We start from the raw sequence: 22057 nt of genomic DNA, 5'->3' as shown, positions 1-22057 counted from the left end.
TACTGGGAGACGGTGGTTGCATCTATGGGGTTTAATCCCACTGTCCTGGGTCTACCCCTGCTCCCACTGCCACCACATATCTGGTGGAAGCCCCCCCTCTCTCCTTCAAACATTCCCAATTGTAGATACAAACCTCATCTCTCTATACAGTCTCTACCATCTGTAACGGTTCTTCGGTATCCAATGAATTTAAGGACTTATTTTTTCTTTCCTTGTTAACAGTACATTGAAATACACAGCGATTGGCATTTCATATACATGGTTACATCACTCTTTGTGTCTTTTTTCATTATTATTAGGAATAAATGGGTTTGTCTTTCTTTTATTCTTAATTTAAGCATTGCCTTCATTGCCACAAAGTTCATGTTGCTGCATGACTGTGATATTTCAGATTCAGCATGCATGCTCCAAGTTGGTTTGTAACAGCAGGCCAAGATGCCTCATAAACTTTATGTTTGATTCTGCTTCTTATGTAACTGTTGTATTTTTTTTAATTTTTCCCACTTAGCAAATGTTTTATTCCTTGATATCAGATCGAATCTGCTAGGAGCTGGTATATAATTCCAAAATTTAATTTAATTCTAAATTCTGCATGTATTATAAGTGTATGCATGCAGCTTAATTTGCTATGAGGCATCTCTCAAGAAGAGCTAACCAGTCTGAGACCTTCTCATACTGTAAGGCTGCTAGAACACACACTACACAGGTACAACCTGCTTTCAGATGGTTTCAAAGCCTGTATTTGTAAGGTGTTTCCTTTTTTCCATATTTTATTCTCACTTTTCTTGTTCTTGCAGTGACCTCACCTGGAGCAACGAGGCTGCAAGCCCTCCATAGGTCTTCACAGAAAGAGCAATTGTTTACGCACCATATGTTTCCCAGGTTCCATAAAAGTACAAATGAAGAGTCTGATACTATTTTTCATCCTGCTGTGTGCAATCAAGCCAGAAAGTATCCCTTACTCAGAAGAAACCTGAAAATTACCTCGGCATACCTGACCCACCAGCAGTAATACAACCATGAGAACCATTTTCCCTGACTCACTCGCATTGTCGGTGCAGAGCCGGCTCTTCTCCTGCTGAGCTCATCCAGCAGGTCTGTAATGCTGCAGGTTTGCCTGGTTTGAAAGAAAAATCCTGAATATGAATGAAATACAAACCGTTGCCATGAAAATACATGAAATATTTTTAAAGAACTTTACATCACTTTATATATTGCAGAATTGACCCCATATATCCAGGAAGTCTAAAACTGAAATAGATTTAATGCAGCTGAGAAATAATCACAGGAAAGCATTTCAGATTCAGCCAAGTATGAAGTAAGGCAGTCTATTTTCTTCAAAGAAAGCTGAGTACCTTTCATTACATCCAACTACATCAATTATATGAGCTTTAATGGAAAAGGATTAAAAAGTACAAAGGTAAAACAAACAGCACTACTGCAATGTCCAGTAAGATGAAACGACATCCCTACTTGGTAGGTACGATTGCAGAATTACTGAAAATAGGAAGAAAGGAGGAATGGAAGGAGGATTTCTTGTACCTTGACCAGATTCACTGCGACGGTGACATAAACCTGGGACACTGCAGCATCCTGGAAACTAACCCCCATGCCCCCGTGCTGAACCTCATTGCCCAAGCTCAGACTGGAACTCTCTTTTTCTGTATTTCCTATTTACTTCTAGCCAGAGGAGTACATTCATACGTGCATAGTTTTAGATAACATTGCATTTCTTCAAGTTTCTTCAAATTGTTTCTGCATTGTCCCAGATCATTTCAGACTATTTCACTCCACTATTAGCCAAATCTTCGTTTGCAGGATGTGTGCCATTCAGCTCTACATTCCTTAAAAGTTGGATATCAAGTTCTTCGTATGGCTAATTTGGGCTTCATTTGAAGCTAGGGTAGATCGTTACAACTCAGATGAAGTCAATAAGCACACAGCTACTTACATCAGCTTTGTGTCAGTAAATACTGACAATATTGATCTCAAACTTTTTCAGAACAAAAGATTTCTGAAGATGGATTAAACAACATAAATGCTGAGCTGTTTTGCTAGACTGCAAATGGCATAACACACGCTTTGTGTGACATCTCTGAATTATCCCTTCGTGGTAATGTTGACATTACATAGTATTGACTCATGGAAGAAGCTTAAATAGCCTTTTAAGTTTTCAAGACTCTTTGACAAAGCACTATTTCATTAACAAAATGTTAATGGAATCCAGGAAGCTTGAATATACAGTATAGCCTGCTGCTTTCAAGAAGCTCTTTTCACTGGCTGAGGGATGTGACTACAACAGAGCAACGTAATTCTTATTTTTAGGCCAACAGAAAAGGAAGCATCTTGAGCAGGGCATTCATTGGTTGACAATTGAGGACCCAAGGGCACTTCCACAGTGCTCCACTGAAGGGCTACCACACCTTCTGCTGGAGAAGGTCAAAATAGCACAGGCAAGAAAATACTTCATGCAAGGTAAACTAGGAGAGATAGTAGGGTTGACATCGGCTTGGAGCTAAAGTTTCTTACTTCTGTAGAAGAGGAAGACCTAGAGAGCGTTGGTATCCAAATACATGGTCTGGGGTCCTGTTTGGGAAAAGGGTAATTACATGTTTGCAGCCAAAATTATTTGCTCTAAGTATCCTGGTAATGACATAAATGGCTCTTAAATAAGTACAGGATTTTTTATTTGATGGGCTTACAGCAAGGAACAGATCCTGGTTTTCGGGTTCTTGATCAGGGACTTGATGGTGAAACTTGAGCAGTGCAGGCAGAGGGAAGAGCCTCACCAGATGTCCTGAGTCACTTCCCAGATGATACAGGGAAATGCTGATGTGAAGGGGTAGTGGCACACGCGGGGTTGGTTTCCATCCAAGCCAGAGCCTTTCACCTGTGAAGAACAGAGAGCAGGTCCTCTCCTGATGTCTGCTAGGAGAGGTTTCCATCACAGCACACAGCCCGGTCACTCTTGAGCGATGTCCTGCAACCACAGGTGAAAGAAAGCCTTGAATGCTGGAAAACCTGACACCTTTTTTTAATTGTCTTCTCTGAGGTCCAATAGGGCAATAGATTGTTTACGAAGAACTACTCACAAATCTTTTAATCAATAAACTATTTATAACGTACACTGCTTGTGACTGTGAAATGTTCCCAACACCTTTTCAGCACTGAACTCCATATAGATATCATTTGTAGGTCAAATCTTTGCCTGAAAGGTGACAGACCTTTTCAAGAGTGAATTTTACTGGCACACTGAAGAGTCAAATTAGTCGAAGAGTTAATTTTTTTCTGCTGTTTTCTGTATCTGCAATTGCTTTAAGTAATAAAGAAAATCATTATTAACAAAAGAGCATAGAAGAGATTTTCTGCATTTGACAGTATTTTGTGTGTCAACAGCTTCCACATTTCCTCCTCAATAGTCCATTTCATGCTTAATATGCACTTTCATAAAGTTACGAGTGGAAGAAAATCAACCTTGCTGCCTGAAACTGCTCCTTTCTTTTTTTAATTGTTTAGATTTCAAATTCATAACATCTGTAGTAGTGAAGATAACTTTGCTTGACTGCCCTGTAGAAGGCATTCCGGGAAGTTGTCTGGGATAGATGGAAGACCTGAGATACGTTTGTATGCGTCTGTGCAATATATTTAAAAAATAAATAAATAAAATTAAAGAGCCAATCAAACAGGGCAGAGCTGCAAAACACGTCTGTACTCAGGTACAAATGACTGGATTAAAGATGAAGTAATTCTGGTGTTAACGAGACAGGAGTCAGGGAGCCTCGTGGGACTTCTGTGGGACTACGCTCTCCACCTGCCATCACCAACGTCACCAGCAGTTTTGCCCCCAGCATTGATGGGATTGGGACTGAGGATTATAAAGGAAGATCCTCAGCTGACAAGTTTGACTGATGGACAAAGGGCTTGTTCGCTGCCTGAAACAAGTGATCTGGTGCAACAGCAAAGCTTCGTGCACATCTAAACAATTCCTAGATAACCAAGTGCAAAGCAATCCTGAGGGTCACTACGGTTGCCAGGTTAATGCTCTCCTTAACAGCATCTTCCCTTCTTGGTAAGCCAAGTCTTGAATGGTTTCTGTGGTAATAACAGCCATACTAGAATCAGCAGTTTAACCTCTGCACACAATGAATACCACCTATGAGCAGAGGGTCCAGGTGAGCTCTCAGGGCTCAATATTCCCACTCACATGAAACTGAGATAATCTAATCAAAGAGAAAGGAAGAACTCACTGAACTTTCCTCAAGTGTTTCATGGAGAATTGTGTAGGTTTCAGTATAAAACAATTTAAAGGAATTACAAAACAAATGAAGTTCAAGGGAATTATAAGAAGCAAGACATTTCAATCTTGACTGCAAAGTATTGCATTCAGTCAAGGACACTGAACTTTACGATCTCGCTGGGGTCACGAATTTTCCACATGAATTAACAGACACCCATTGAGCTGCAGCGACCAAGTGGGATTTTTATCCTGGCTGAAGATTTGCCCCACAATGTTCACACCCCATTGCCAGGAAAGCATCTCCTACCCTCCAGATAGCGTTGGTCAAAGCTCTCTGTGAATGAGCACTTTATAATGTGAGACACTTGCTATGCAGTGGGTCACTGGTAGCAGGGTTGAAAAAGGGACATTCAGATCTAACATCACAAGCCTCTATAGTCAACGCTGAAAAAAATAGCTCTGTCTCAAAGGCTCTTATAAACCTAGGAGGATCAACACGTTCAAAGAACAGATTGCTGCAGTATGTTAGCAAAGGTTAGAGAAAGCTGGAAACCTTAAGGCCTTGCAAGTCAATCTGTGTATTGCACAAAAGTTTCTCCTCTTGAAACCTGAGACAAATGCAGATTGTATTTATCACACTTTTAGAAAAGCTGTTAATCAAAATCTCTCGCTGTCTTTGGAACAAGACTACAACACCCCAGAGATACAAAGACAACTGGAAGGCAGAAGTTCTGCAGAAGGGACATTTTACTTCTAAAACTCCACCTCATCCCCCCGTGATTACACAGATTTCTAGTACCTTGACAACTCAGTATACTCACACACATATTTTTCTTCAGCTTCTGCATACAGTCACAAGTGCTGTGACTGTGAATGAAAAAAAAGCCTTTTTTTTCCCAAAAAATTCCCTCTGCATCTGCAGTTGCATTAACATAAAACTCACCAGACACAACTGGCACTACATGGTGGGATTTTTCTTTACCATTCATAGGGCAGAGGTTGAGTTGACCTGAGTCGAACTGAGCTTAGCTGAGCTGAAGGTACCACCACCTGGATAGGTCTTTAAGTCAAAAGATAAAAAAACAAGAAAAGGTATGCAAAAACTGAGAATCCCAATACAAAGACCTACCAGACACAGATACTTGTCGTTCTTAGCATAATATGCAACCTTCTATATACTCTTCTGCTTCAGGCACATCTAAGTACTCTATAGAAATTACTGTATGCTTTTATTCCTGAGAACTTCAGGTGTGTTTGGATCCATTACCATTCCTCGTGTCAGCCACTCTATGGATAGTTGCACACATTTTGTCTGCTCAGTTTTACCAAATATCTAGCACGAGGTTCTATTAATTTTACGGTTTTGCAGAATTTGCAGAGCTTATTTATAAATTGTGCTTATTTATAAACTATATCACAACTTATATCTATTTTCTATGAAAAACATGCACTGCTTTAGAGGTAGGTTAGATCTCCTGGTACAGGTACTTCCATAAGGAGGGTACTCCAAATCTTGCCTCATTGCTTGCATCTCCTATTTCTCTTTCATTTATGTTTGCTGGGATTGAAACTTAAGGAGAAGGGGTTTTTTGTTGTCATTTTCCTAAGGGCAAATAATTGAGCTGTAGGGTTGTTGGTGAATAGAAAATACAAAGTTCGGATGAATTTCATTCCAAAACTAGCCTGAAGTGAGATGAAGAAGACTACAGTGTTTTAACAAGGTTATGTGGCAGCTCAATGAACTGTCACCATGGACTGGGTATCTTTGTTCAGATAAACCAGTATTACAGTGGTAAGAGCAGCAAAAGTCTCAGCAAACAAGTTAGAGCTCATGCACACGAGGCTTTTGAGAGGAATGAGCTCATATTTTAGAGGGAGGCTAGAGCAATGGGATACTTGATGTCAGGAAAATACTTCCCGACAGCAGTCAGCGAGCACACCCCAGCGTGTGTACGTGCATGCGGTGCAGCTCAAAACAGAGCAAGGGTCCCCAGACTGGCAGGAGCCAAGTTCCTCTCCTCACCCAGGGAGAAGTGTCTTTATCAGGGGTATAATGAGGCTCTCTGAGGGTACATAACAGCATCCCAGCATCATCAAGACAACAGGCAGCACTAATTAACTGCTATCCACAACAGCTTTCCAAAACGCCTTCCCCTCCCATAAATTATGTTGTATACTACATATATATTCTTATGCATGTGAAGGCATACAAAACATCCACTTCTCCAATGTGCATAAATCACATTAAAAACACACGTGTGTAAGCACATGCATGTGCCAAATGAGCATGAGTTTAGGTTTTGTGCTTTCAAGTGAAGAAAAGAATAAGGTGAACAAATATTTAGAACGTATATATATGTTTCCTCTAGAATATTATGTTATTAGATCATATATAGCACTTTTCCTTGCTCTGTAAAAGCTGTGTAAGAGGTACAGTGCAAACCAGAGCAAGCCCTGGCACAGGGAAGAAAAGGTCCTGTCGCACCCAGAGCTCAGCTGCCCTGCGGCCAAACAAGCCCTGTTTGGCATCTGCAACATCGTCCTGTGAGCCCACGCTTCAAAGAAACAGCAAAATGGGTGCAGAGGATGCACCTGCTGAGCAGTTGGACTGTGCCAGGCTGGTTTGGGGTCTGCAGCTCCAAAGAGCCTCCCTGCCACATGGTTACCCCTTGGCCCACCTTGGGTGGCCCAGGTCCTGGAGATCCTCTCTACCCCGGCAGCTTTAGGGATGCAGGGACTCCCGGAGGTGGTTCCCATCTTCAAACACTTCCCTTTGGAGCACTTCAGCCACCTGTTCAACATAGCAAAATATATTTAATGATGCCATCTTCGCTTTTGTCGTTTTACCCACTCTTGTTCAGGATCAACGACATCAACAAATTCATTCCCTGCCTAAGCAGTAAGGGAATGTCTCTCCCATCCAGGAGCTACAGTGAGCTGGCAAAGTGACCTGAGTGCAATCACAGCCACAAAGTGCAGTTTCTTCAGTGTCCTGGGCTCATCTGGATTGATTTCTCAACCTCCATTCTGCAGATGCGAGACTGTAAGGCGATTCTTTACGTTTCCTGCTGGCAGCGTGTGGATTTGTAACCCACTGCACCTACAGGTGAGGCACGCGAGGATGGCATCGCAGGAGAACAATATACACAAGTGGGTTTGGGAACTCTGGCTCCTCTTAATAAACACACCCCAGTATTACAAAAAATGAATATATTCAAAAACTTGTGCCCAAATGTATGCAATGTGCATTCTTTGCATTTCAAATTATTTAGAACAATGCACATTGAACAGAAAATACGAGTATAAACAAATAAAATTATTAAAAAGCAAGCAAAAAAAAAATCTACCTGAAATATTACTTTCTCCATATTGGAAAAGGAGAGAAATAAGAAATTATCAAGACAGCAAGAAACCGCTATACAAGCAGAGCTCACTAGTCTAAAAACGCCCTTGAAAGAAACTTTTTCAAGGTTTTCTGTTTGTTTTATTTCTGTTTCTGTTGTTTTGTTTGGGGGGTTGTTTTTAAAATGAGCAAGGATGAGGATAAAAGGAAACTCATTCCCCACTAAAGGGCCTCCCACGGACCAAGCGGGACGACCTGCTGACTCCAGCCACGACGCTGTAACCTCTGCGACGGGGAGGCATGTGAGCAAGGTTCAAGACAATGATCCTCACCGGTGGTGAGGCAGATGTCACAGGGAAAACAAAAGAATATCCAAACCCTTCTCCTCGTGTAGGTCTGACTACATCACCTGCATCCTACACGTTAATCCGTTGGCCAGGATTGCATCTCCAGACCCCTGAGGGCACAGCACCAGCCCACCCCAAAGGAAAAAAAAGATAGGAGATCAAGTAGCAGCCTGGAATTTCTATTCTGTAAGAAATTCCAATGGTTTCATGAGTGCGGAAGGGAAATAAAATCTTAAAATATTCCTGGAAAATTGAAGTTAAGAAAACATTTTATGGAAATTTTACATTTTAATAATATGCCGTTGTAGTCTGAAAATGTTAAAATGATTCAAATGTAACAAAATGTGAGAAAAGCATATAATAAACATAAGATCTATCCTATAAAAAAAGGACCAGAAAACAAACAAAAACCACACTAAAAACATGAAACCTTAAAAAATTAAAACACTTCAGCAACATCAAAGTGTAATACTTAACAGTATACTAACAGAGACGAAAGTCAAATGATGCACTTGAACATGTTTTGTCTCACAATTCACTATAATTAACAAATTTCCCATGGAAAATTTCATTTTTATTCAAGCTGGATTTCAAATTTAGAGCTGTTTGAACATTTTGACTGCCTATACCTGAGAAAATTGCTGCAAACCCGACCTCCTGTGCAAAGGTGATGCAGGTGAATGCTACTCATTCTTACCAAAGGAAAACCTAAGACCTATGTTTTATACAAAATTGATGTTCTTGGCTTATTTCTCAGCAAAAAATGGCTTAAGGAGAGGCAAAGCAAAGCTATTGTTACTAAGACTTCCCTACTGTAAGAAACCATACTACAGTGCATTTACTGGTATGCTATAAAATACCATAAATCATTCTGACAACATGATACTTGTCAAAATAAAGGCATAAAATACATCTTGGAATAAAATATCCTCAATCTTATTTATTTGTTTGCTCACTCATGCCATTTGGTTTTTCTCAGTGGGTTTCCCAGTCGTTAGGGTGAATTAGTGAGATTCTGCTGTAAAAACATAACCATGTGCATATTCACAGGCTTACACACACTGATTCTCTGCATATAGCACTGTGCACTCATTCAAGAGAACTAAAAATAAAGCTTTCAAAGGACACTTCAGCTTTCCTGCAATATTTTTTTCCCTTTTCCTGCATTTTTCCCCTCTTCTCCCCCCCAAATATTTCACTACTGCTCAACGGTGGCTCAGTTTAAGGGAGTCCTGCATGGAAAGCTCCTTCAGCTGCTTAGCCCAACAGCATAAATTTGATCTTGTAATTAGTATTCAGCTCAGCATCTTGGATAGAAACCAATGTTACAGCCAAGAGGTGGTTTAAATCACATAAATCATAGATCAATGACAGAACTCTAAGCACTGGATAGATTACAAAAGTAAGCTTTAGTTAAAAATAGATTAACCATTTCCCTGCAGGAATTCCTTCAAAAAAGCCCTGAATATAAAACAAATAAAATTAAATCTGATAATTTTTGTTTCTAATGTATGCATATACTAGATTAATTGTTCTTTCCCTTGACGGTTACACGCTGATTAAAGAAATGTGTTAACATGCTATTTCAATGGAAAATATTGTAAATTGTGGAGACTTTAATTTTTTTAATGAGCCTTTAATAGCCAGAAAGAACGTACCAACAATGTTGTGTACAGCTAGGATTATAGCAAATGTCACAGCAACTAACAGATACTTATTTACTCGCTGTTTTGATAAAACGGGTGAAAATCCTTCCCAAGCCAAGAAAAATGTTTTTGAGAAGTGTTTTTGAAGTATTTTATGGTTTTGAATTCCAGCTAATGAAGCACCCAGTCCTAAGGAGGATCACAAGCCATCTGCTATCCTGATTTAAGCACCCATGGGGGTACTCAGCATCTTAAAGGATTGTGCCCAAGATCACTAAATTGTTCAAAGTTCAGTGGAAGAAGAAATACGGGGCTGAATTTCTTCCCCTTGACTAAGGAATGAAGGAGGGTTTGGCTCCTGCAATCGGATTCTCTGCTGCTGTAAGCCAGTGTTACACCAAGTGAGGGTGAACCAGCGGATGCAGATCGTGTCACACAGGAATCCGCCCTGCAGATTGAGAACTGCAGAATACAAATTAAATGTACGTGCTTGCTCCTCTGTTTTAGTGTGTCCTCGTCCCATGAGGTCTTTTCATCAAAAGAAAAAAAAAAGAAGCAAACCCACCACTTCTATGCATCTGAAGGAAAATTTGCATGTCTGTTTTCTTAGTTGCAGAATTGAAAGTGAGAAATGCCTTAGCAGGACCTCAGTCATTCCTCAGGCTGGAGAATTGCACAGTTCCAAGCCATCGCGGCTGGAATAATGCACTCAAATTCCTCCCGCTGACTGGCAGGCACACAGGAGGAAAAGAGCCTTTTAAACACACACAGTCCGGGGCAGTTCAAGTGACATCAAACAGATGAAAAGCAGCCTGAGCACCAGGCACCCAGTCCTACTCTTTAAAGGCACTTTATAATTAGTCAGTAAATAATCAGAGAGAAACCCAAAATTTCAGATCCCTGAGCTAACACATTTTGAGAGTTGAAAATACTGGAATTCACCCCAATAAAAAGTTGCACAATTCTTGAATGGGTAAATAAGATTTTAACCATGATATGATGAACCCAGACTTCCTGAACACCAGTACCTGGCTGCATAGTTTACTTCCCACAGACCATAAAAACGTGAATATAATTGCCACTGGCATATCTAGAATTCTAAAAATAAATAGTACTGCTTTTATAGGCATTTATATTTGTTTTAAAATACTTCAGATCCATCAAAAAGAACACCTCTAAACTTCTAGTCCTTTATGGAAATTACTTTTGATTTCCAAGGCCTTCTCTCACCATAAAAAGAAGTGAAGAAGCAAACACTCAGTGGCTGCTTGCGGAACAACCTCCAGATTTCAAAACTGGCACCTCGAGTAATGAAAAGCTGCAATATATGCAATCAAGAGACAGACTCAAACAATAATAACTAGTGCAGGCTCCAGGGCACAGCAGAATGTGTCACTTACTTCAGACCCCCCCCTTTAAACACCAGTCCTGTGAGTAGGTCAGTGGAAGATAGATGAGACCACTCGTCTGAGTATAGACTGCTCATACAAGCAAGTTTTCATAGAATCATAGAATAAATTGGGTTGGAAGGGACCTTAAAGATCATCCAGTTTCAATCCCCTGCCATGGGCAGGGACACCTCCCACTGGATCAGGGCTCCAAGCCCCATCCAACCTGGCCTTGAACACCTCCAGGGACGGGGCAGCCACCCCTGCTCTGGGCAATGACCTCCCCACTCTTGTAGTGAAGAAATTCCTCCTTCTGTCCAGTCTAAATCTGCCCCTCTCCAGTTTGTACCTATTGCCCCTAGTCCTATCACTACAAAGGCTGAACATTTGCTTAGGTCCTGAAGAATGCATATCAAGTTTAGTACAACTTAAAAAAAAATAGAGAAAAAAAAGAAAAAAGAATGTCTTATAATAAGCCAAATTGTCAGAGAGATGTCAGGGTTAATTTTTAAAGGCAAATTTCCCTCCAGCAACAATTCTCTTTAATTATTTCAATGTGAAACACATTATCAGACATGTTCGTTCCCTGTTCTCCGCTCATAGTGGCTGACACGAGATAGGTACAAGATGTTAAATTTTCACTGCTGATGCTCACACACAGAGGTGCTGGGAACCCCGCTCCTTGCTGGCTGTACTGGGAGGAGAGGGTGAGCAGCACCTGCTGCACCTACAGCTCCTTCTACTGAGCGTCAGGAGCCACCACCTCATTGTCACTGAAACAGTGAGAGGATTTGGTTGAGGAAAAACTGAAGGATTTTGGAGTATGGCCATTGACACATAAACAGGCACCAGGCACAGCACAGAGCCCACACTCACATTGTTAAAGGATTCTCAGGTAACTATTGTACAAACAACGGCTTTTCAGAGTATCAGCATGAGAACATCTCCAGCCACTTTTTTTATTTTCACTTTGAGGTTTAATAGCTGCGTGGAATAGCAGAAAACAGGCAAAGTCCATTGAAAAATCTGCTGTGCACAGAGCTGCTCCAGGACACAGTCGTGGAGGCTACTGCTCCAGCAGTTTACGAGAAACGCTTTATGCTCCTCCCAAGCAGTAAGGGACGCTGCTCAGAGACTTAAACTAAAATATCAGCTCAAAAAGATGAGTGACAGGTCAGATTTCGATATGTAAAAGAAACTTTGATCTAATGAATCTGTTCAGTGTCGCAGTTTGAATATTTCAGAGGGTGAAGGTGTGTTTTCTATTTTTTAACATTTCAGACCTGAGAGACATGTATGTAAACTTCTTAAATATGCCTGAACTCGACTGATCTATTCAATCCTCCTTTCAGAGCAAGGGAAGTCTAATCCTTTTCTAGAGAAGAAAGGCTGGAAGGGAAGAAGCTTTGGACCAGCTCTACCAGATCGGCTGTAATCTAATGGTCTTTTTTTCATACCACCTACAGTAAAACTCACTATATAGCTAGTCATAAGATTAAAAGCTTTTCAAGTTGCTGTCTTGGGAAATTTCTTTCAAGGAAATTACTACAAAGCCTTGTTTTAGTGCATTCCCCTACTGTGTGTCCTACTGTGCTTTTTTAATAAGGAAAGCCATCCATCCATAGAGGTGTATCCTGTTCTCCATGCTTGAGTGTCTAACAGCAGGCACATACAGTAGACACACTGATGTTTTGCCTCTTTAATTTTCACTCCATAATGTTGGTGCCTAGTTCTCCTGACTGCACCTTCCGAGCGGTTTAATTATGGGCGTGCACAGAATTCTGAGAGGGGATTCTCAGCGAGAAAAATCTAGACGTTGTGCACAAGTTTAATAAATAAAGATATTTGGATATTTTTTTTTACTATAAAAGAAAACCCTGCCTTGCAGTTATCACTGGATGGAAAGTGTGATAATGTGGCCAACAGAAGAAACCACAAATACTTCATGAACAAAACAGAAAAGAGCACAGAGATGCTTCATTTAGCCTTTAAAAGATGCTTCGCGTAGATATAGAGATGTTTCATATAGATACAGAGATGCTTCGTACAGATACAGAGATGCCTCATTTTAGCCTTTAAAAAGACAACCTTATGCTAAATATGAAAGTATGGCAGATACATCAACATGCTTTCAAGCAAATAGGACACGGTCATAGGTTTCTACACTCAAACTCCCAACCAAATCAAAATAGCTCACCACACTGAATTTATCAGCCCAAGGACATTACCAACCAATTTTGATGAGTTTTTTTTAAGCCAAGTCAAGCAGCTCCCCAGTAAACGGTTACCGTACCACTCAAATATCAGACTTGAAGTGTTTTTTTTATAATAACAGGCCAGGTACCGGGTTATAAATGAGCACTGCTCCATTGACTTCAGACAGGCTATGAAAATTGATTCAATGGGGCACCATCAGTTCTCACCAGCTGAGTATCTGTCCCTGTAATCACAACTAAAAAGATTTTCTTAGTCAATTAAAGGCTTGAAGCCTTTACTCACTCATACAAAATCCCTGTTGAAGCCGGTGCTAACAATGCATTCATTTAAATCTTAACAAACTGCCGTGCACGCACTGCCTGGTGGCGCAGCCAGTCCTCTACGTTGAAATATGCGCTCCCGCCATCCCGAGGCACTGAAGGAGTAATATGTACCGTTCCATATTGTCTCACGTGGTCCACGTGGTAATACCTGACTTCCCTCCGATTCTGACACGTTTCTTTAGTAACTGACAAAAAAATTAGCACATTCATTATTTTTGCTAACAGGAGTACGAGCTATATGAAGAAAACATGTACCTATGCTGACAGAATGGGAGTACTTTAATTTCCAAATTACATACATAAATAAATCAAGCCATATAACCTGATAAATGAAAGATTATGAAAATAGTAATATCCTGCAAAATCTTGAAAGGCATCATAATTCCTCAAACAATTATCTTCTGTCATATTTGTGAGTAGCCCATGTAGTTCCAGAACAGAAAATACAAATGTGCTCCTTTAAAATTCATGAAACCACTCATTCTGTCATAAAAGCAGGCATCTTTCATGGCTACTTATTTCACACAGTCTCATAACTAATACTGACAGATACTTGGAATGCAAAAAAAAAAAAAAGGGAGCACTGGACAAAGAACACGAGCTGCTCAATTCTTACATTTTAACGTTTAAAACAGAAAATAAAATCATATATTCTACACCCTTACAGAATTTCTGGTATAATTAAATTAAAATTTGTAGATAAAAATGAGATTGTACAAAGACTGGTGCTATACCGCTACCAGGATTGGGCTGTGCTGCATCCATGACAACAGGATGGAAGGTTGCTTTTAATACTATTATCTTACATACCCACAGCTGAATGCTAATGCAGCTATACTGAGGAAATCAAGTTTCAGATCTGTATCCACTGAACTTACATCCACTAGGCAGGGAGTTTAGAAGCCAGGCTAGCATACAAAGACTAATATTATAGCTCTGTCAACTCCCCAAAGGTCAGATATTTCAAAAGGCATACACAAATGTTAATTGTCAGGTAGTTCTGTACGGAAGACCAGAATCGAGGCAAAAATCAAGTTTTGTGACCATAATTTTCTTCCAATTTTATTATATAAAATGGAGGTGTAGAAGTAAACAAAGATTTACCCTGATCGGTTTATGGTCTGAACACTGACACATGATGATGCTGTTTCTTATGAACATCACCTCAGAAAAGGTTTTACCTGTTTTCTTCAATGAAGGAGTTGATAGAAAACATGTGGGAAAGCAGCAGGGCAGCTTTATTTTCCAGCAGGTACCAACCGTCCAATCAATCTCTCTTTACCCAGGCTGGGGGGTGCAGGTCCCAATCCCAACCTGCCCGTAGCCTGCACGAGGAACCCCTCATTTATCCAGAGGAACAGCAAGATCCTGCACGGGCATCTCCCCATGTCCCCAGACATTGCCTCCAACTTCTCAATTTGTCTTGTTCTGGATTTAAAAATACACTTTGCTATAAAATAATTTAAAAAAAAATAGACCAAAAAGGCAGATTACTCGCTTAGTATTTCCCAAATAAAAGAATTCTGAGCTGTGTTGTAAAATCAGTGCATCTCTTCCTCATTGGTGCCCACAAAAGCAAAACAGTTCAGTAAGTCCCCAGGCAAAGAAGCCCTTTAATACCTTGTTCTACCTTGTTCTACCAGAAGTGACACTGTGACCAGCAACACTGATCCATCTTCCAGAAGGTGAACACAGCCTCACAAACACTTTGGACTCTTCCAACCTGGTTATTCTATGATTCTATGATTCTATTCTATGACTCTCCTTAGTGCACAGGTCATTTTCAGGCATCTTACACTATCTACTTCTTCTCCAACCTGCTACGCTTCCGTGGAGAATTATGAATTATCTGAGCTACTGACCACTTTCCTACAGTGGGCTGTAATTCATTGTTACCCAAATCCAACTAATTTATAAAACATCGGCTCACATGTTGTCATACCCTAAAAAATCATTTTCATATGCAGTGTAGAATTGCTGCAGGAACCTCTTGATCTGTCATGCTCTGGCTCTGTCTCCTGTCGTAGTCAAGCATGGATGCCCCATGTTTTTGTGAATGCATTCATATGATAACCTATATATTAAATAAATATAATAAAATAAATAATGTATAAATAAATATGATAAAACAAGTAACAATCTCGAGCAAACGAACTAAAATAATGAGAAGAGGCACTTCTGGCAAAGGCTTCTCCAGTCTTTAAAATGCACTTGCAGGACATCAAGACAGCTATCATGGAAATGAGGGTTCACTAAAAAACTGCTGCAGAATCATAGAATCATAGAATCATAGAATAACCAGGTTGGAAGAGACCCACCGGATCATCGAGTCCAACCATTCCCATCAAACACTAACCCATGCCCCTCAGCACCTCGTCCACCCGTCCCTTAAACCCCTCCAGGGAAGGTGAGTCAACCCCCTCCCTGGGCAGCCTCTGCCAGTGCCCAATGACCCTTTCTGTGAAGAATTTTTTCCTAATGTACAGAAGTGCAGTTCCCAAGGGAGGTGGGGTTCCCCTGTGCAGAATACTCTTTCTCTTCAAAAGCCTGGCTTCAGTGGGGCAGCCAAAAGAGGCTTCATTTAGGGAAAAGTAAAAGGTGGCAATGACAGTTACAACGATGAAGGCTTTGGCCTCTAAGTGGCAGAACGACAAAGAGTTGTAGTGTTTTATGGTGTTGTAATTGAAAAAAACGTATTAAGTTGTTAGTGGAAGTGTATTTAAGAAAAGCCCCACACATGGATGTAATAGAAAATTAATCCTCAGAGCCCAGAAAGTCCCTGAGGATGTAGAATCCATCATGAAGTTACCTCCTGTCCCAGATTTTCATGTTGCTTGCCTCTGCTGACAACAGTTGTCTTTTCATTAGAGTATTTGATATCAATTTACTCAGACACCAGGGGCAAAAAAAGGCTTTCACTTTCTTCATCTGAAAGACACTGATCCACAGAATTAGTACTTTGAACAGATGCCAGGGTAAAATAGTGAAACATTTTCTAAACTAAACCACAGGTGGCCACAGCAAATTGTCCAAAGCCTCTCAGGGCTGCCCAGGCAGCCACAGCTCTCCTGAATTTCTGATGATTCTGGTATAGACAACATCTCTGACTGCAAAGGTATTTCCTTCCAGCTAGCTCTTACTCTGGGTCATGTTTCTAAACTAACCCCATGAAGAAAAATCATTATTTTTAATGCCCTCTCTCAGATAATGCCCATCCTTCCACTGCAGAAAATTCAAGGCAGTAGCTGCTCAAAGTGCATTTTCAGATTAAAATCTCACAGAAGATGTTACCCTCCATTTTTGCGTGTATTAACCATTGAATTAACATCACACAATACACCAAATAACCTCAGGAAGGGTGTCTACCTCACCTAATTTGACAAGAGTTGGTTAGCTGCTGCTTCTGTTGCAAGAACCAATGGTGCAAAGGACCTGGAGAAGCCTCCATCCAACCAGCAATGACCCAGTTGGCAGAAGGTTATCACACAGCTTATTCCCAACTCGCTTGACATCTGGTGACACCTGTAGGTCCCAAAAATAGTGTGAAACTTTATCCACTTCAGCATGTTTTCACCTATTTCGGCTCATTTCTCTTTCACACCTTGATTATGTCACAAAAGCCTTTACAAAAAGTGAATTGCCCCTCCGTAAACATAACATTGACATTGTTACAGCGTCATAAAATCACAGAGTCAACCCCTGTAAACGTGAAAATACTCAGGTTGCTCATCTATCTGTGCCTGCAGAGTCAATCACCTGTTGCTGTGCCCTGTGCTCCAATTACCGATGCTCAGCCTCCCCAGCCAGGTTCCTCTGCCCTTCCCCGCATAGCTGAAGAGCTCTGGGGTTTGAGATGCAAACTCAGCTCAACCTCCACCCAGTGACTTCAGATGCATTTTTCCCATTTTTGACCAGATGTCTATTTTTCCCAACAGGTTCCTGGCAGGCTTTCTGGCGATTGCGGGGTGGAGCAGGGCTCTCCTCCTCCCCAGCTCCCTGGCAAACACCCATCTGGCATCCATGTGGCAGCCTCTGCTACGTGGGATCTGGCAGGAAAGTGCCACATTACCAGTAGCAATCACAGCCATAAACAGCGCAGCGACAAAGAGACGACTTCCAGATTATTTATTCTTTTTCCCTGGGATGTAGAGAAAACGTATGCTTGAAGTATCACTTGTTTTCACCGCAGCTCACAGATGTGATTGTATAGTGAGGCGATCGTATAGCACGGCTCTGCAGTGAGATGTTTTCTTTAAGCCACCCGTTCCTCTCCGAACACTTAAGACCTCAAGGTCCCACCTAAGCTTGGCTCCCATCTCTATCTCTGAAGTTGCTCGGTGCATCATACTTGTAGCTTGTGATCTAAAGAGCAGGGGGAACACTTTTGTGCAGCCAAGCTACCCCAGCTGAGAGCCGTTTGGGTTTAATCTACACCCTCCCGGACTCCCTGCATCCTGGGGGAAGGGAACTATGTCAACAGGCTTGGGTTAAAAAAAAAAAATGCATTGCTCGCATTTTTTAAAAGTAGCCTCAGGCAATTATAAGTTACATAAAGTTGCTCCTGTTCCTGTTGTGGTTATGCTGAAGTTATCTAAGGTGACTGGCGTAAAGGGACAACTCCAAGCTTGGAAAAGAAATGTTCCTAAAGCGTTTCTTCCAGTACCTGAAGGGGCTACAAGAAAACTGGGGAGTGTTTACAAAGCCTTGTAGTGACAGGACGAGGGGCAATGGGGATAAGCTGGAGAGGGGCAGATTTAGACTGGACAGAAGGAGGAATTCCTTTGCTATCAGAGTGGTGAGGAGCTGGAACAGGTTGCCCAGGGAAGCTGTGTCTGCCCCGTCCCTGGAGGGGTTCAAGGCCAGGCTGGATGGGGCTTGGAGCCCCTGATCCCGTGGGAGGTGTCCCTGCCCATGGCAGGGGTGGCACTAGAAGGGCTTTAAGGTCCCTTCCAACACAGATTATTGTATAATTCTAAATGGGACCTTTTCACAAAAATCAATATGTAACCACCAGTCCACCAACTAAGAGGTGACTTCAAAATGTCATTGTAATCATTACTTTTTTTAAAAAAAAATACACCAAACATCTATACTTAAACTCAGAGTAATTACTTGTAAATCAGCACAGCCTGAAAGAAACTATTCTTGCTTCCAGTTGTTGCATTCGTGGACTTCATTTAGCCTGACACTTGTGTAACAATGTGAATATTTAGCTTTTCTGAGTATTTATTCGCTACACTCATGACTTCTAGAAATCCTTCAAAATCTATCACATTAGAAAGCAAAGATAAAATGAGAGATATTCTGGGGAAAATTACTCCCTTTTCTTAACATTCTTCTTCCCCCCACACATGCATTCTCCATTTCCCACACACATTTTTAAGACACTGCAAAGCAAGTTTTGAGGAGCTAAATCTATGAGAGAAATCTAGAAGAAAGGATATTTTAAAATAGTCAAGACAAAAATAAAAATCATGCCTAACTAAATAAAATGGTAAAAAGCTATACACCTTCTGCATCTTCTACAAGAAAGAAAAGGGGATGATTAAAAATGTACCAAGAGCCATGAATGCCATTTTGCTGTCATTTCCTTTGATTAACCTTCACCTGACCTCAGTCCCTGAGGCAATTTCAGTTTCTTTTTGTTCTTCCATCTAAATACTTCAGCACACCAGGTGAGTACATCTCCGTCACTACGAACCATTCATGGAGAGCAGTTTTGGAGAGGACTTCATAGAAAATGCTTGTTCTGGAGAGTCCTTTCCAAAAAAACCTAAAGAGGGACAATAGCAGGTCACACTTACTCCAAAACTGGGATTTTTTTATAATTCCTGTGGAATTATATAATGACTTTTTCTAGGTAGTAGTTAAAAAAAAAAACCTAAGTAAACCAGACCAGTTTACACCAGGGAAGGTCCTTGATGACTGGATGGACTTGATGATCTTAGAGGTCTTTTCAACCTTAATGATTCTATGACCTCCTTGCTGCTGACTGGTACAGACTCACCAACCCCGTCCTGTTGGCAGTTCTCACCAGCATCTCTGCTCTGCATCTGTAATGATGTCTGCTTCCACGCGAGTTATAAAATGTAATTTAGCTGACAGAATAGGAAAAAAGCCAGCATGAATAAAAGCTTAAAAAACATATTATAAACTCCTTGTGGAAGGGACAGATCCAGCATTCAGTGTTTGCACAGAAATCTTATACTACAATGCATTCTGATTTTAAAACTCACTGTTTTTTTGATGAGTCTCACGATCTTGGGGGTTAAGCAGAAATCATGAAATGCTCCATACTCAGATTCTGGTCTTCAAATTTTAAACTGCATAATATAAAAATGACAAACTTGGAAAGGGCAAAAAATATCTATAAAATTCATATCAGATCTGTAAAGTATGCTTGATGATGAAATATTGAGGAAGCCTGACCTATTTCGTTCATCGAAGACTGACTTAAGGGATGAGTCAATCCTCATCCATAGGAATTGATACGATGCTGAGGCTTCTGATTGCATATTTTTAATCTGTTGGGAAAAGACACAAGTTGCATCAGTCAAATGAAACTGAGAATCAAGGTGTTTGGTTTTACTGCTGGGAACAACCATGAGCCACTGTTCTAGTTTACTTTGGGATGGAGAGATGCTTCATCACACATGGCCTTTATTACCCTTCAAGAAAAATATTCTATAACATTAGCAGAAGCTACGCAGGCTTTGCTCTTCACTGCTGTCAGCCAAATGCGTGATCTGACTGGACTCAATATTTCAATCTCATATTATTCACCCTAGATGAATTTTCATGACTTTAAAAAATACTGTCCCACAGTGTGACACAGAGCATCAGCTTTTCTCGTGAGCTGCCATCCAAAAAAGTCCAGTTTGGATGGACTGAACTTTATAGGCATGAATCATTTTGAAATGCTGTATTTATGTGTTCCTACTTCTGCCCTTTTAATTTACATTTTCTTGCTATCTCTATATAAAAAAGATTGAGATTAAAACCAAGACTATTTGGTTTCAAAATGGTGAAGTGAACTACCGTGGTAATCTCCAAACTCTACCTTTATAAAGGAGCTGATCCATTACCTCTGACCCTCTCCTGATCACAATTTTATTCTCCTCAAACTGGTACTTCCTGACAACATGAGAGGATTGCAACAGAAAAGTCCTGTTGATCTCAGTGATAATCCTTTTATGATCTTAAATATTATATATAATTCATAAAAGAATTAACACACAGTCAAAATTCAGCTATCTTCAGCTGTGGTTATGCAAGTTCTGCTTCCTTTTCATTTCTGGATATAAGCATCGAGCGATACCAGAGCTGCACATCAGCCTGGGCCGTCTAATCTGTGACAGATCCTGCAGTTTTCCATTCCAACATCTCTACTGAGCTCTCCAGTGAAATGGGCAGCTCTTGAACGGCAGATGTACTCACCTGATAGAGCGTGGTACTTAAATGGAGGAACAAAAGGATCCAAGACCGCCTTAGGGAGGGAGGTCAGGTGAAGGTTAATCAAAGGAAATGACAGTTCGATGGTATGCGCTGCCCTTGAGATTACATACGTGTATTTTGTTGGGAAATATTTAACTGTTTTACCTCTATTTAGGAAGAAACCAAAATAAAGTGCATACATGAAAAAAAGGCAGAAGAATCCTTAGATGCCTTAAGCCCAGTAGAACTCACATTGGTGGGACACAAACTTGCTAGCCAAGAGGTGAAGCAAGCCAAACGATGACAGCTCTTCATGTGGTTTCACTGTTATAAAATGTTCCAGCAACGTAAAATACAACACAGTATCTGAGGAGCTTCGGAATCCAATAAAGCTCCCAGTTACCTTATTCCCATCATTATCCCCAAGACTTTGTAGTCTTCTCCCAGAATGAGTGCTGGGGCTCAGGAATGAAAGCTACAGCTGGAAAATACTCTAGGAGTCTACAGAAACACATTTGTGTCTTGTAATGAACTTGGTTTGGCCATGTTCCTGCCTCATTTGCATTTCCTCTCCAACAATTTTCATGAACTTAGATTTTTACTTGCAAGAGTACTTTAAAAAATGATTTTAAGCTTACATGCATGTTGAAAGGGTTTTTTAAATACACTGAGTTTATTCTACTATTTCTCCTCCCTTAATTGGGGAATTTAACCGCTACCACATGACCTATCAATCACAAGTAAGTAACACACCCAGGATTCTGATTTCTACTTTTGGTTTAAAAACCCAACTAGTCAATAGAACTCATGAAAATTTTTGACAACTGTTTTTTTTATTCTTCCCACAGAATAAAAGGCAAAATTCACTGAATGAATTATTAATTGTGAGTTATTCACCCAGCTCTACTAAAAACTAATCTGTTTCTTTTTTTAAGCATCAAAAAGGTCTTTCAAATATAAGTTGCAATAATGAAATATGGCAGCAGATCTTGAAATGTGCCCTTAGCTGGTCTGCAGATACGTAAAAGGTTACAGTACTGGAGTTATTAATCCCCCATCACTCTGACAACTGATTTTGAACACGGTCTGTTGCAGTCTTTATAATGCAAGATCATAAATGTT

General features: G+C 40.6%; 1 long non-coding RNA gene across 1 annotated transcript in view; it reads right to left on the bottom strand.

Annotated features, from left to right (window-relative positions):
• Positions 1–1047: 1047 nt before the first annotated feature.
• LOC138726057 (uncharacterized) overlaps positions 1048–22057 on the bottom strand; it is a 48075-nt gene continuing 27065 nt past the window's right edge. Inside the window, exon 3 of the long non-coding RNA XR_011338347.1 lies at positions 1048–1117. This is a non-coding gene — a long non-coding RNA (uncharacterized lncRNA). The remainder of the gene's footprint in view (positions 1118–22057) is intronic.

The sequence above is a fragment of the Phaenicophaeus curvirostris genome, chromosome 13 (genome assembly GCF_032191515.1).
Source record: "Phaenicophaeus curvirostris isolate KB17595 chromosome 13, BPBGC_Pcur_1.0, whole genome shotgun sequence".
Classification (NCBI taxonomy): Eukaryota; Metazoa; Chordata; class Aves; order Cuculiformes; family Cuculidae; genus Phaenicophaeus; species Phaenicophaeus curvirostris.
The sequence above is the reverse complement of the archived record's forward strand: the minus strand, read 5'-3'. Positions and strand labels throughout refer to the sequence as shown.